Source organism: Nothobranchius furzeri, chromosome 7, assembly GCF_043380555.1.
Source record: "Nothobranchius furzeri strain GRZ-AD chromosome 7, NfurGRZ-RIMD1, whole genome shotgun sequence".
In the NCBI taxonomy this organism is placed as follows: domain Eukaryota; kingdom Metazoa; phylum Chordata; class Actinopteri; order Cyprinodontiformes; family Nothobranchiidae; genus Nothobranchius; species Nothobranchius furzeri.
The window spans coordinates 75,803,105-75,818,810 of NC_091747.1; the positions used below are offsets into that span (position 1 = coordinate 75,803,105).

At 45.6% G+C, this 15,706-nt stretch overlaps 1 protein-coding gene across 5 annotated transcripts in view; it reads left to right on the forward strand.

Moving 5' to 3' along the window:
- The window catches only part of rbfox2 (RNA binding fox-1 homolog 2), a 70,699-nt gene that overhangs the window by 29,794 nt on the left and 25,199 nt on the right, over nt 1–15,706 (forward strand). The gene's annotated exons all lie outside the window — the stretch shown is intronic.

The following is a 15,706-nucleotide window of genomic DNA, read 5'->3' on the forward strand; positions in this document are numbered from 1 at the left end:
GTCTTAACACCAGGGGGGTGCACACAAAAACACACACACAGAGAGAGAAGAGGAGTGTACTCTTAAACAGAACTCTAACAGACCTGAGTGCTGATACAAATGCACTGCAGAGTTTGCTGTCTTCCAGTTGACCAAGACGACCCGTCTTTTGTGTCTTTGTGCCCCTCCTCATCCTCCTATCTGAGTGCATTTGTTCAGTAGATGCTTTTATCGCGACAGGAATCTCAAAACGGCTCTTGCTGTCAGCAAAAGGCTCGTAGCTTGACGGAACGAGAGAGCAGATTGGGGGTAAAAAAGCAGCACGCAAGCACATAATGTTTGTGCAGATACCCGGCTATTGACACAGTGTATCAGGTAGAGAGGAGAACTGCTGAGATGCAGCCAAAATGGATCTCCTCTGAAAAGGCCAATCGCGAAACACAAATACAAGGTTGCTTTTGGCGAGTATTCCCGCTTCTATTTTTGTCTGGCAGAAGGAGCGGCAGCAGCCGGGGTAGTCCATTCTCCTGCTGGCTGTGGTCTGCTCGAGCATGAGCATCACCGCTAAGCAGACTATACAGAGTGACTGACAAGAGGTACGATCAGATCGGCTCTTCAAAACCGTGGAAGTCGCACTCCACATCAAAATACCAGGTTCAAAGACTTCAAAGCTCTAGAGTGCAGCATTAAAAGCTGAGTTACTATCACTCTGTCCAGTCGTATCATAACTCATCAAGTACAAGACTGATTCATCAGCAGTCGAGAGAGATGGGTCATGAGTCATCGATGTTGAGACTCCAAGATGACAACATGGGAGCTGTGATGAACATTTTACCGCGCAGCAGGGGAGTATTTCCCCAACAAACAGGTCAAAAAGTGAAGATCCATCATGCTCTCTGATTTCTAGTATCAAATCTTCATTTCAGCAGGCAGGTACCATGATTATTACCCTTTTCAAGGGTAGTTGCACAATGCAGGGACATTCATTGTGCATTAAGCAGTGCATGTAGCATGCAATATGTTTACTATAGGATTGGGACTGAAACGATTCCTCGAGTACCTCGAATAATTCGAGTACAAAAAATCCTCGAGTCAAATTCTCTGCCTCGAGGCTTCGTTTAATTCATGTTTAATTAATTCATGGCTTTGCAGTCGCCCGGGATCATGTTTCACCCGGACCGAAGTAAGTGACGCACATAAATACTGCACTGAATGCACACGCGAGTAGCGAATGTGACTTAACTTTCTCTTAAGCCAGGGCGGACAACTTGGATCCCGGTGTAGTGCGAAAAAGACACAAAATGTCAAAGATGTGGGACCATTATTCACGTCGTAAGGCGGAAAATGTAGTCCAGTTTAAATACTGTAAAATGGATTTAGCCTACCACAGCACCACATCCTCCATGCTGCAACCTGACCAGGAAACATCCACATGTAAATGTCTCTTCTGCGAGCGGACTCGGAGCCTCTACAAGATAATGCATTTTAGCCTGTATTTCTATATATTCTGCGGACACTGTGCGACTTTTTCGTTTGTTGCACTCAGTTTCAGCTCACACTGTCGTCTGGTAGCAACACGTCGGTCCTAAAATGTGCTAAAAATAGCAGTTTTTACAACACGTCAGACTTTTTACTGTGTTGTTATTGATGTCCGTTGTCCCTCAGGATTGCTGCAGGAGGACGCAGGTATTTATGAGAGTGGCGAAGGAAAACGAAAGAGTAAATAAATGTTGTGTGACCAGTATAATTTGACATAACCACGGCAAACATGCTTTCTCGACAATCCTTGTTAGTGTGAGAAAAAAGTGTAGAAATTAAAACGGACGTGTTTTAATAGGGAAATAGCTGGCGAGCCATGTTTGCGCATGCGCCGTGAGCGGTTCTGGTGCTGTTTGGGCCGCAGCCGCTCGCATTTGTTTACTGTAAAGTTGCAGTGCTGAAGTTTTGAAAACTAATTTTGAATAAAACTTTAATAACTGGCAATTGCGTGCTCATTTTAAGAGGTCTTTCATATATTATAACATGCTATTTGATATATAATGGTTTACAAACGCAAAAGGGTAATTTATTAGAGTACTCGATTAATCGATAAAATATTCGATAGAGTACTCGATTACAAAAATATGCGATAGCTGCAGCCCTATATAGGATATCCAGTTTTTTTTTCATGGCACAGTTTGAAACAAAGTTGTTCAGCCATTACTGTGTTTAAATAGCCGAGTGAATTCTTGCTTTGCAAAGTTTGGTCTAGGAACGCTCCATTGGAACCTCCGCGGGCCCTAGCAGCATTCTGGCGGGCCAATCACAGCGCTCTATTGGGGTTTCAAACCGATAGAGCTCTGTGTTTGGTCCACAGTGGTGATCCAATCAAGGCGCTCAACAGGTTTGGTGGGCGGGATGATGCGATGGAGTGAAAAAAGATGGTGGCTGCTCGTTTGAAACAACTTTCACATCAATTTTGGACAATTTGGACTTTGTCTTTATTAGAATCAAGAGTAGATGGATGCACTTAAGTCCTTTATTTTGAAGAAGGATGTATGTTCATCTTCTTCAACAGCGGACTGCCTCGTTGACCAACATCCTTTGCGGTGAGTATGTCACGTTGTTTGTTGTCCAGTAGCGTGCAGAGATCGTTTGAAAGACAACAGTGGAACCCGTCCCTTGACCGAGAGCTGTCAATGGAGCGTTTGTTTTGAAGCCAATTTAGTCAAATTTTCTAAATAAAATAATGAAAAATATTGCTAATTTGCTGGATTGGTTCACATTTTCACTAACACTGCCTCTAATGTAATCTGTGATGGTCACCTTGAACTGATTTGACATAATTATTACAGTTATAGATGTCCATGTGATGAAGCAGTGGTGAGAATTACAATAACCTTAACTTGTATGCCAGATATTCTCCCAACATAATTTGACCCCTTAATCTGGATAAATTCAACAGGGTATCCGCGGGTCCTTAAAAAGTCTTAAAAAGTCTTAAATTTGCTTTTCCAAATTTAAGGCCCTAAAAATCCTTAAAAATGACAAATTATCCTTAAATACTGTTTCCAAAGGTCTTAAATTACCAAAGACCCAATAAACAAGATTATTTTATTTCTTTAAAAAATTTCGTGAATTTCTAGTTGGTGTTCAGCATTTTTTGTGTACGATGTTAGCGTAAGCGGAACCGTACGCAGTCAGTTGGTTGTGAAAGGGGGCTATTTTTAGATGAGCGCATTAGCTGGTTAAGCTAGTGGGAGCTTGCGCCATGGGGAAGTGCAAGTTTAATGGTAACTGGATGGCTAATCCCACGTTCACGACGTGGTTAGCACCGGCCCCAGGCAATAGCTGGAAATTATAGCTTAAATTTAATTTAAAAAATAGCTTAAATTTGGTCAAAGTGGCCTTAAAAAAGGTCTTAAAAAGTCTTAAATTTGGCTCCCTTAAACCTGCAGATACCCTGTTCAAACAAATCAGTTGGTGCTTGGGCAATTTGAGGCTGACTCTCAGCAACTATCTCACAAAATTTTAGCCCAGTGTCTGTAAGACTGGCTGAGTTGTAACACGGTTTTGTGTTTGCTGATTTGAGTTTGTTTTAGCAGACGTACTGATTAGGGATGCGCCGACGGATCGGCATTTGATCCCAATCGGCCGATGGCGCCCCTATCGGTTTTGATCGGAGTTTTCAAAATAGATCAAAGCAGACCGATCAGGTAGGGTTGTCACGGTAACCGGTGTAGCGGTAAACCCCGGTAAAAAAAAAAGTACACATGACCGTCCTGTTTTTAAAAAAACTATTATCTTGGTGGGTTTACCGTGGCTGCGGTGTAGGCGCGGTGACCCTTACCAGCCGCCGTATCATCTGCTGAAGTTGCCGGCGGCACATGCGTGCTTTGTTGTTTACAACTAAAACTTTCTTGAAGCTAAAGCTGAAATAATGGCCAAAGGAGGAAATGCATGGTAAATGGTCTTTATTTGGTATAGCGCCTTCTAGTGTCCTGGAAACCCCTAAGCCGCTTTACAACACAATCAGTCATTGACCCATTCACACACATTCACACCCTGGCTTGACACAATGTGGGTTAAAGTGTCTTGCCCAAAGAGACAACAACAGACTGAGCGGGGCTCGATTCTGCAACCTTCTGATTACAGGGCGAGCACTTAACGTCTGTGCCATCATCGCCCCAACACGGTATCAATATCACAGTATCAGTAATAATATTGATATTGGTCCAAAATGAGTTCTTCATCAATGATCCTAGTGGTTGGACATTCAAATGGTTCCCTCATTGCCATTTTTCTCATTTTACCACTTCACCCAATCGTGTGATCAATTTTCCCTTTCTGGCTCCACGGGACCCTCTCTAGTGTCTCTATTTCTGTTTGTTACCCTGGTTAGTTCATACCTGCAGACCCGGAACACGCTCTTCCACCCACCATCATGTTCCTGTCCGCAAATGCAGTTAATAGAAGGTGGGCCGATGCAACCCGAGGTCGCTGAGCGTTTCGTTTGGGATGCCATCACAGACTAATTTGAACTGACTTCATTTACATGTTTCTGTGCGCCCTCGTTCGTCTCTGTGAGGGAAGCAAATGTATTGAATTCAGAGCATCTCATCAGATTACCATCACAGATAGAAGTTTTTTTAATACAACAAATAGAAAATTCCTCACATGTTAATGATTTTCTCATTAATTAGAGCAGAAAATTCCAGTACACATATTAAGGTCATCTTCATGTATGGAAAACAAAATGCCTAGGGTCAGTTTTACTTATTAAAGTAGAATCATCTGACTTCTAAGAAGATGTAATCATCGCTGCAACAGTTTGTGACGCTAATGAGGATCATCGTCCAAAGTGTGCAGCTTGAAATTAAGGCAGGACAGGAAGGCTGGGATGTGAGGGATGTTATCACTCAGCAAAATCTTATTTGGGATGCTTGTGGGCAAGTTTGGAAGAGGTTCATACAGCTGCAGAGTTTAGATGAGCGGACACAGCTGCTGCATTGGAACGGGAACAAAGTTAATCTTGGACACCGCGGTCAGTAATCTGCTGCTGTGTGGCTCAAAGTGCTAACCATTCAAGATGGAGATCCCAGTTTCTGTTCGATGACTCTTGAGGGGAAGCAGACCGAGGCGTTTGGTATGAAAGGAGACTTTGGTGCCCATCTTGTTGTGTTGAGATTAATAGCATACGTGATTCACTAGCTGTTATCTTGGAGCGGGAGGGCGCACGCTAACGGGATTTCTTGTTGTGGCTGCAGAGCTGAAATCACAAGAGGCAGTCCATCTCTGCAGTCGTTAAAGGTTAGTTTCACAGCATTACTCTGGAAGCAGCTGAAAGTGTCTGCTTTCACTTTGCATCAGCAGGAAAATGAGGAAAAGCTATTAGGGAAAGTAGTTTCTGTAACGGTGATGTGCTCGTACTTGATGAGACAAACGATTGTGGTGAGAAACCTATAGATTGCATAAACTTGTAGAGTGCTGCGAGGAAGTTTTTGTCCCTCCGGTTTTGCTTTCTTTGTCACATTTAAATGCTTCCAGCTAGCTTGACCTGGGTAAAAGTAAAACCCTGTAATTCACCCCTAAACCTGACGAGATGTTGTAACACTCGTCTTCAGAGAAGTGTTATAATTCAGCCACTTCGGAGGGTTTTGCTTAAGGTCAAAGGTCAGACATTCTCCTTCCGAATTTTCTGTTAGGGAGCAGAATTCATGGTTCGTCCAGGTCCTGAAGCATCAGAGCCGCTCCAGACAATCACACAACCACCACCATGTTGGAACGCGACACACACCTTCCAGAAGGGTTCCTCTATGGACAGAAAGTATCAAGGATCGTCTAGATGTTGTTTTGGTGAATGTGAGATGGGTCTTTGTGTTAGTTATGAGCAGCAGAGGCTTTTTCCCCCCCTCTGTAATTAAATCATGACCTTTGACCTTAACTTTACCCAAGTGACTCCTACAGTCTAAATGGGCTGCATGGTGGCGCAGTTGTTAGCACTGTTGCCTCGCAGCACAAAGGTTGCAGGTTCGAAACTCGGCTACGGCCTTTCTGCGTGGAGTTGTGTGTTCTCCCCATGCATGCGTGCGTTTCCTCCGGGTACTCCGGTTTCCCCCACAGATCACAACATGCCCTATAGTAGGGCTGCACGATATTAGGAAAACCTGCGATATTTGATAACAGTGCTTAATATTGTGATATCGGTATTACTCACAATAAATGAACAAATACTAAAGTATGCAGTGTTGATGTCGTCTGGCGTGTGACGTCTGCTCTGGGTTCAAAGCAAACAAAAACTAATGCATGAATTCCATTACAACATAACATTTTTATTGCAATAACATGCAGCTGCACCTGCTACTGTATTAGCAGCTGCACCTGCTGCTGTATTAGCAGCAAAACAACAGCCTGCATGCATGCAGTTTCTCAGTGACTTTAAAACATCACCTCCACCACAAAACTTTTTCTGATGCTCCAAATACAGAAAAACGTCCCTTACCAGGGTTTTTGAATAAATAAAAAAAAATCAGAAAATAAGTTTAAATGTTAAATAATAGTTAACATCACTTAAATGCAACAGCAAACTCTCTCATTGCTACTGAGCATTTTCTCCACTTATGTGGTTATGATATAAGGCTGTTGCTGTAATTGGGAAGTGAACTGTGCTGGGCCAAACTAGGAGAATATTAAGATTTTCTGAGGGAAAGAGAAAAACAATTATCTACCTTTCAGAAGAGGAACTGGCAAAAAACTACATGGAAAATACGTGAAAACGTTTGTTTTTAACCCCAAATTGAACAAGTTTACCTAGATCTTAAAAAGCAGCTCAGATGATGAAACTGCAGCTATGATTCTGATAACAAGCTAACAAATTGAACTAGCTCCTCTAAGATAACCGGCTAGCAGAGCTTCTGACTGACAGTTTATGTGCAGCAGCAAATCAACTCTCCTGATTAACAAGGTTATAAAAGCTCATAAATGAAAAATCACTTTGATGTGTGGGGGAACTTTTCAAGGCCCCCTTTAGCAGGGTGGGACTGGGAGGAGAGTGCTGTAGCCTTTTAGCTGGAAGCTAATCGGAGCCTGGGGCTAACACTGGCGACATGAAGGTGGGTTGGTTCACCGGCACGTGTCAGAGTCAGCCCGGTAAAAATGATTAACGACACCGAGCGGACTCACGTTCACGTTTGAAAGCAGCGCTGAATCCAGAAACGTCAGCACAAAGTGCGTTCGTTGCTCTGAGCCAGCATGACGAACAAGGGAACGGCGCCGCTAACTCAGTTCGGGTGTTGCTTTCCAAAAGGGTCTATGTAGGGGGCGGGCGTATTACGTGAACGGACCCATCTGATTGGCCGCATATCTGAAGGACTACATTTGATTGGTCAAATAATACTTCCACGTATGAAACAGAGCTGGTTTACAAAAAGCTGATGTATGACATGGATGGAAATGTTTGAACCAAACATTTATCGCTGTTTTGCGGTGTTTTGCGATGGGCCTATCGCACGTCCTGTTATCGCGATGACGATAATTTTTCGATATATGCAGCCCTGCCCTATAGGTTATAAATTGTAAGTCGCTTTGGATAAAAGCATCTGCTAAATAAGTAAACATAAACATAAATGTTGTTCTTGGTTCTTGGATGTCTTTACAATGGGAGATGATGTGTTGCTTTATGAGATCTTTTAGCCTATTTCAGGTTCTATTGAAGTGATTTTTATTCTACAGGCTGAGAAAGGTCTAAAGGTGGTAGTGATCAGGCCCATGTGTGGCGCGTGGAGCAAAACCCAGCTTGGCAGGTAATGCATACAAGAGGAGAATGAGGACCAGGTTGGATAGATGAAGTTGTTTGTTGGTCCTGATTTTTTTAGATATCTGCAGCTTTTAACCCGGTGCGGCTTGTATTGAGGTGCGCTCTATAGTCCGGAAATTACGGTAGTAATGTGTAATAATGTGTAAGGGAGCAAACACCATGTCACAGTTCTGCATAAACCCCCAATAACCCAGTTTACCAGGATTCCATTTACTAGCTTTTCTGTGCACTTCTTCCCAGTTCTCTCTTTATTTATCTGATGTTGGTTTGTCCGCATGAATCACCAGGAAAGGGTTTCCTTCTCTCAGCTGCTGGCCTCCTGAAGCGGCTCTCATGTCACAATATTGATGTGATCCGTGTCGACCGTGTGCATCCCTCGGTTTGTTACCGAGTCGAGGGGCCGGACTACGGTGTCACAGGTGTGATGCAGAGAAAGGTCAAAAGCTTGGAGACAGATGGCATTCACACACACACACACACACACACACCCTCCCACACACTCCTAACTCTCCCAGAGGGACAGTAATCTATTGTGTAGCTCAGATGGGCATCGCTGTAGCTTGTCACACACACTCACACACACACACACACTCACACACACACACACACACACACTCACACACACACACACACACACACACACACACACACAGTCCAAGCAGATGTCTAGCTAACAGTAATGATAAAAAGAACATCAACTATTACTAGTAAACTACTTCTCTGTGTGCCATCCCATTACTCGTCGTCGTCGTCGTCTTCCTCCGCTTATCCGGGTCCGGGTTGCGGGGGCAGCATCCCAACTAGGGAGCTCCAGGCCGTCCTCTCCCCGGCCTTGTCCACCAGCTCCTCCGGCAGGACCCCAAGGCGTTCCCGGACCAGATTGGAGATGTAACCTCTCCAACGTGTCCTGGGTCGACCCGGGGGCCTTCTGCCGGCAGGACATGCCCGAAACACCTCCCCGGGGAGGCGTCCAGGAGGCATCCTGACCAGATGCCCAAACCACCTCAACTGGCTCCTTTCGATCCGGAGGAGCAGCGGTTCTACTCCGAGTCCCTCCCGAATGTCCGAGCTCCTCACCCTATCTCTAAGGCTGAGCCCGGCCACCCTACGGAGGAAACTCATTTCGGCCGCTTGTATCCGCGATCTCGTTCTTTCGGTCATTACCCAAAGCTCATGACCATAGGTGAGGATTGGGACGTAGATCGACCGGTAAATCGAGAGCCTGGCTTTCTGGCTCAGCTCCCTCTTCCCCACGACAGATCGGCTCAGCGTCCGCATCACTGCAGACGCCGAACCAATCCGCCTGTCGATCTCCCGATCCCTCCTACCCTCACTCGTGAACAAGACCCCGAGATACTTAAACTCCTCCACTTGAGGTAGGACCTCTCCCCCGACCCAGAGGTGGCAAGCCACCCTTTTCCGGTCGAGAACCATGGTCTCAGATTTGGAGGTGCTGATCCTCATCCCAGCCGCTTCACATTCGGCCGCGAACCTACCCAGCAAGAGCTGAAGGTCAGAGCTGGATGAAGCTAGGAGGACCACATCATCCGCAAAAAGCAGAGACGAGATTCTCCTGCCACCAAACTCGACACACTCCACACCACGGCTGCGTCTAGAAATTCTGTCCATAAAAGTGATGAACAGAACCGGTGACAAAGGGCAGCCCTGGCGGAGTCCAACCCTCACTGGGAACAGGTCCGACTTACTACCGGCTATGCGGACCAAACTCACGCTCCTCTGGTAAAGGGACTGAATGGCCCTTAACAGAAAGCCACCCACCCCATACTCCTGGAGCGTCCCCCACAGGGTGCCCCTGGGGACACGGTCATAAGCCTTCTCCAAATCCACAAAGCACATGTGGATTGGTTGGGCAAACTCCCATGCCCCCTCCATCACCCTTGCAAGGGTATAGAGCTGGTCCACAGTTCCACGGCCAGGACGAAAACCACATTGCTCCTCCTCTATCTGAGATTCAACTATCGATCGGACCCTCCTCTCCAGTACCTTGGAGTAGACCTTTCCAGGGAGGCTGAGGAGTGTGATCCCCCTATAGTTGGAACACACCCTCAGGTCACCCTTCTTAAAGATGGGGACCACCACCCCGGTCTGCCACTCCCTAGGAACTGCCCCCGATGACCACGCAATGTTGTAGAGATGTGTCAACCATGACAGCCCTACAACATCCATAGCCTTGAGATACCCAGGACGAACCTCATCCGCCCCCGCGGCTCCGCCGCTGTGTAGTTGTTTGACTACCTCAGCAACTTCTGCCCCCGAGATCGGACAGTCCATCCCCAGGCCTCCCAGCTCTGGTTCCTCCTCGGAATGCGCATTGGTGGGATTGAGGAGCTCCTCAAAGTATTCCTTCCACCGTCCGACTATAGCCTCAGTTGACGTCAGCAGCTCCCCATCCCCACTGTAAACAGTGTGAGCGAGTTGCTGCCTTCCTCTCCTGCGGCGCCTGACAGTTTGCCAGAACCTCTTTGGAGCCGATCGATAGTCTTTCTCCATGGCCTCACCAAACTCCTCCCACGCCCGAGATTTTGCCTCGGCAACTGCCACTGCTGCACTCCGCTTGGCTATCCGGTACCTGTCTGCTGCCTCCGGAGACCCACAGACCAGCCACGCCCTGTAGGCCTCCTTCTTCAGCCTGACGGCTCCCCGAACCTCTGGTGTCCACCAGCGGGTACGGGGGTTGCCACCACGACTGGCACCGGCCACCTTACGACCACAGCTAGCAACAGCCGCCTCGACAATCGCAGAGTGGAACAAGGCCCACTCGGACTCAATGTCTCCCACTGCTCTCGGGACGTGGTCAAAGCTCTGCCAGAGGTGGGAGTTGAAGACCGTCTTGACAGGTTCTTCTGCCAGGCGTTCCCAGCAGACCCTCACTATGCGTTTGGGTCTGCCAGGTCTACGCGGCATGTTCCCTTGCCATCTGATCCAACTCACCACCAGGTGGTGATCAGTTGAAAGCTCCGCCCCTCTCTTCACTCGGGTGTCCAAAACATACGGCCGCAGGTCAGATGATACGACTACAAAATCTATCATCGACCTGTGACCTAGGCTGCCCTGGTACCAAGTGTACCGGTGGGCATCCTTATGTTCGAACATGGTGTTCGTTATGGCCAAACTGCGGCTTGCACAGAAGTCCAATAACAAAACACCGCTCGAGTTCAGATTAGGTCGGCCGTTCCTCCCAATCACACCCCTCCAGGTCAAGCTGTCATTGCCCACGTGAGCATTGAAGTCCCCCAGCAGGACAATGGAGTCCCCTGATGGAGCACTATCTAGCACTCGTCCCAGGGACTCCAAAAAGGGTGGGTACTCTGAACTGATATTTGGCCCATAAGCACAAACAACAGTCAGGACCCGTTCCCCGACCCGAAGGCGCAAGGAAGCTACCCTCTTGTCCCCCGGGGTAAACCCCAACACACAGGCAGAGAGTCTCAGGGCTAACAAAAAGCCAACCCCAGCCCTCCGCCTCTCACCCGGAGCAACTCCAGCAAAGTAGAGTGTCCAACCCCTCTCCAGGTCTCGGGTTCCAGAGCCAATGCAATGTGTCGAGGTGAGTCCGACTATATCTAGCCGGTACCGCTCAACCTCTGCCACAAGCTCCGGCTCCTTCCCCGCCAGCGAGGTGACGTTCCATGTCCCAAAAACTAGTTTTCTTGTCTGGGGATTGGACCGCCAAGGCTCCCGCCTTGGTCTGCCACCCGATTCGCATTGCACCTGACCCTTCATGTTCCTCCTGCGGGTGGTGGGTCCACAGTTGGACGAGCCCATGTATCCGGTTCGGGCTGGGCCCGGCCGGGCCCCATGGGCGAAAGCCCGGCCACCAGGCGCTCGCTCACGGGCCCCAACCCCAGGCCTGGCTCCAGGGTGGGACCCCGGTAACCCTCCGGGCCGGGTACTCCGACTCTTCGTTTTAACCGCCATGAAAGATCCTTCGAACCGTTCTTTGTCATCCCATTACTCCTGTTATTAATTATGCATTAGTAGTAGTGGTAATGTAGGGTGGTGCCAATAATTACCCAAGAATATATTTACTGTACTACTACTACTACTGTACTATTTACTGTTAGTCTTTTTTTAATATAAACACTCAAGCAGGATTGGATTTGTTTTACTTTTATTCACAATGCTTCTAAGTGCAACTTAGGAAAAACAGTAATTTGTTGTACCACTACTACTACTATTACTACTACTACTATTGCTACTATTACTACTACTGCTGCTGCTGCTACTACTATTGCTACTACTGCTACTATTACTACTACTACTATTACTACTACTGTTGCTGCTGCTCCTACTATTGCTACTACTACTACTGCTACTACTACTACTACTTCTACTACTACTGCTGCTGCTGCTGCTGCTGCTACTATTGCTACTAATGCTGTATGGTTGCACAATATATCGCAAATATATCGTTATGGCGATATCAGCATGCACAATATGCATATCGCAAAGAACAGATAAATATCGCAATGAATGGTCAGCTCAAATGTTTGCTACACATATCGCATTCAGTCAATCAAATGGAAGCACGATGTATTTTTTAACAAATCAAATAGAGCTCTTCACCCATTTGGCCAATTGGGTGGGTTCTCATAGGTTAGATGCCCGCCCCCGAGGCGGACGGCACTTCATTTTGATGGTTAGCAAACACCTGAGTTAGCTTTGTTCTGCTCTTTCTGCAGATTCTGCTTTTCCCTGGATCCACTGGTTGCCTTTTCTTGTTCATTTTCTTTTCCCCTTTCCTCACATCTTTTGCTTTTCTCGTTTTTATGATTTTTTTGTTTCTTTGTTTTTGATTATTTTTTGTTCCTTAGTTAAGTTTTTATTTATTGCAAGTAATATCATCATCGCATAATTAATCATTGTTATCGCATATCACAGGTTTTCCTAATATCGTGCAGCACTATACTGCTACTACTACTACTACTACTACTACTAATAATAATAATAATAATAATGATAATAATAAATCTAATAATAATGATAATAATAATAATTATAATAATAATAAGGTCAGAATGAAAAATCTGTACCATCCCTTAAAGCTGGATCTTTGCATTTTTAGTATAGAGGAAAAACAATTGGTTTTGAGATAAGATTTTGAGCATTTATGATTTCTTTTTGTACCTGCTAAAGAGAGGCCATCTTAGGCAGCCGACACCCCGCGACGTTTCAGGAGCTTGTCTGAAGGAAGCCTGGCAGCTCCTCCAGTAGTGAGGGAAAACCTCAAAGGACGTTCCCACCGAGCCCTGGCTCACTGTTCTGTATCACCTGGAGGTGAACCATATAGACTCTGACACCGAAACCAACAATGTTGTGAGAACGTTTGAGTAAAAATGCTTCTCAGCTTTTGGCCTCAATATTCCCAAGTGTCGAACAGGTCTGCAGCAGGGATTGGATTTCCGTATTATAGCGTGTGTTAAGAGTCGGTCCATTCTTGACTGTTCAGCCGACCCAGCTGAAAGTGATGGTGGAGGAGCTTCCCTGAAGTAGAGGCAAACGTGTTGGCTGGTGGGAGGAGTTGTCACCTTAAATCAGGGACAGTCTGTGTGGTGTCATTAACAGTTGACAACGTAAATATTCAAAGAGGCATAAAAATACAGAAAACCACCTGCAGATGAATGCACAGCAGGAGATTTACCTTATCCAATACGTTCTTTGGCTTTACACAGCATTTTTTGGGAGGATCTGGTTGGATCTTATATGAGGAAAGGTAAAATGCTCCCTCTGGGTTTGGAGTGAGGAGCTTTGGCTCCAGATGAGAAGTTTAAGTATTGGGGTGTCTTGTTTACATGTGGTGGTAGAATTTGGGCAGAAATCGATTCCAGACCAGAGTTTAGACTGCGGTCTATTGCTGTCTAGTCTATATTTCAGGGTATCCGCGGGTCCTTAAAAAGTCTTAAAAAGTCTTAAATTAGCTTTTCCAAATTTAAGGCCCTAAAAATCCTTAAAAATGACAAATTATCCTTAAATACTGTTTCCAAAGGTCTTAAATTACCAAAGACCCAATAAACAAGATTCTTTTATTTCTATAAAATTGTCGTGAATTTCTAGTCAGTGTTCAGCATTTTTTGTGTACGATATTGGCGTAAGCGGAACCGTACACATTCAGTTGGTTGTGAAAGGGGGCTATTTTTAGATGAGCACATTAGCTGGTTAAGCTAGCGGGAGCTTGCGCCATGGGGAAGTGCAAGTGTAATGGTAACTGGATGGCTAATCCCACGTTCGCGACGTGGTTAGCACCGGTTCCAGGCAATAGCTGGAAATTATAGCTTAAATTAAATTTTAAAAATTGCTGAAATTTGGTCAAAGTGGCCTTAAAAAGGTCTTAAAAAGTCTTAAATTTGGCTCCCTTAAACCTGCAGATACCCTGATATTTACTGGTCCATTAATGTGTTGACTTCACTCATGGTGATGGGGATCGTGATCAACAGAACTAGAAACTGAATCCGAGCTTCCTCCATAGGGTGTCCAGGCTCATCCTAGGAGATAAAGTTTCTGATTCTTCACGCTGAGTCAGCTGAGGTGTATCGGGGATCTGATTATGTCTCCTGTTCGTCTTCCTCCAGCGATTTGTCAAGAACATCCCTCTAGGAGACCTAGAGGTAGAACTAGAATGACCCAGGATCATACATCCTCTTTTGCTCTGACGGTGCTGCTCATTTCTGTTCATGGTTGCATTTCACTACAACACAAGCTACCAAAAGAGTGTCAACACTGATGCACTCTCTTGTTGTGACACAATCGTGCACCTTTGGTGTTTTTAGAGACCTGATGGTAGACGAGCTGGAGGCACTAGTCCGTGAACATTCCTGTCTTTATGAGTATCTCCACCTTCCATCAGCACAGGTGCGCGGGGGCTCCCAAAAGCCCTGGTACCAGATTAATGCAACAAATGGGAACGGGATCTGGAGTTCTACTGAGTGCAACCAAACCATCCCTGTCCGGTCACGTCTCATATCACCTTTCCTTTTTGATTAATCTTTCTGTTTACGACATGTCAGTCACCTCTAGGGATGTGTATTTTTGAAATTCTGGCGATACGATACATATCACGATACAGGGGAGACGATGCGATATATCACGATATATTGCGATACATTCAGTCAGACGTTACAAGCTATTTTTTTTTACTGAATTTATTGTAAGAATGTTCAATGAACAGTCCAGACTGATACGTAACATGTTTAACATGAGGTATTTGAACCATGATGGAGGGATTTACATTTCAGTGGTGGAAACAAAACCCGCTGCACACTGCTGCCAACTAGCGGGTGGCGATTGAATTGCGCAAAACGAAAAGAAAATACACAAACGTTTGCATGTAAATTCTTTCAGGAATTATATACACGGCTTTTGAATATCGATGTAATAATCGCAGGAAAAAAATATCGCGATATATTGCCATATCGATATTTCCGATACACTGCTTTTGAATACCGATATAATATTGCTGGGAAAAATATCACGATATATTGCCATATCGATATTTCCGATACACAGCTTTTGAATACCGATGTAATATTGCTGGGAAAAATATCTCGATATATTGCCATATCGATATTTTCTTACATCCCTAGTCACCTCCAACCATAAACGGAGACGATGCAGTGCCAACGTGCACCAGCGCCGCTACCATAAAGCAGAGCATCAGCTTGGGTGAGAATTTCTGCTGGTATCAGCGTTTACCTGAAAGCACGCCTGCAGCGAGGTGCAGCCAAGCGTGGCTCCAGTCTTGATGTAATTATATTAGTCAGATCAATAAAGCAAAAGATTCTCTCAGGTCGTTGCAGTCTTTAATTGATTGACCATCCTATGCAGTCTTCAGAGTTATAAATAGATCTGAAAGACAGTGATGGATGGTTTATCGTTGCAGCTATGGATCAGAGGCAAACCATTCCTCTTCTATCA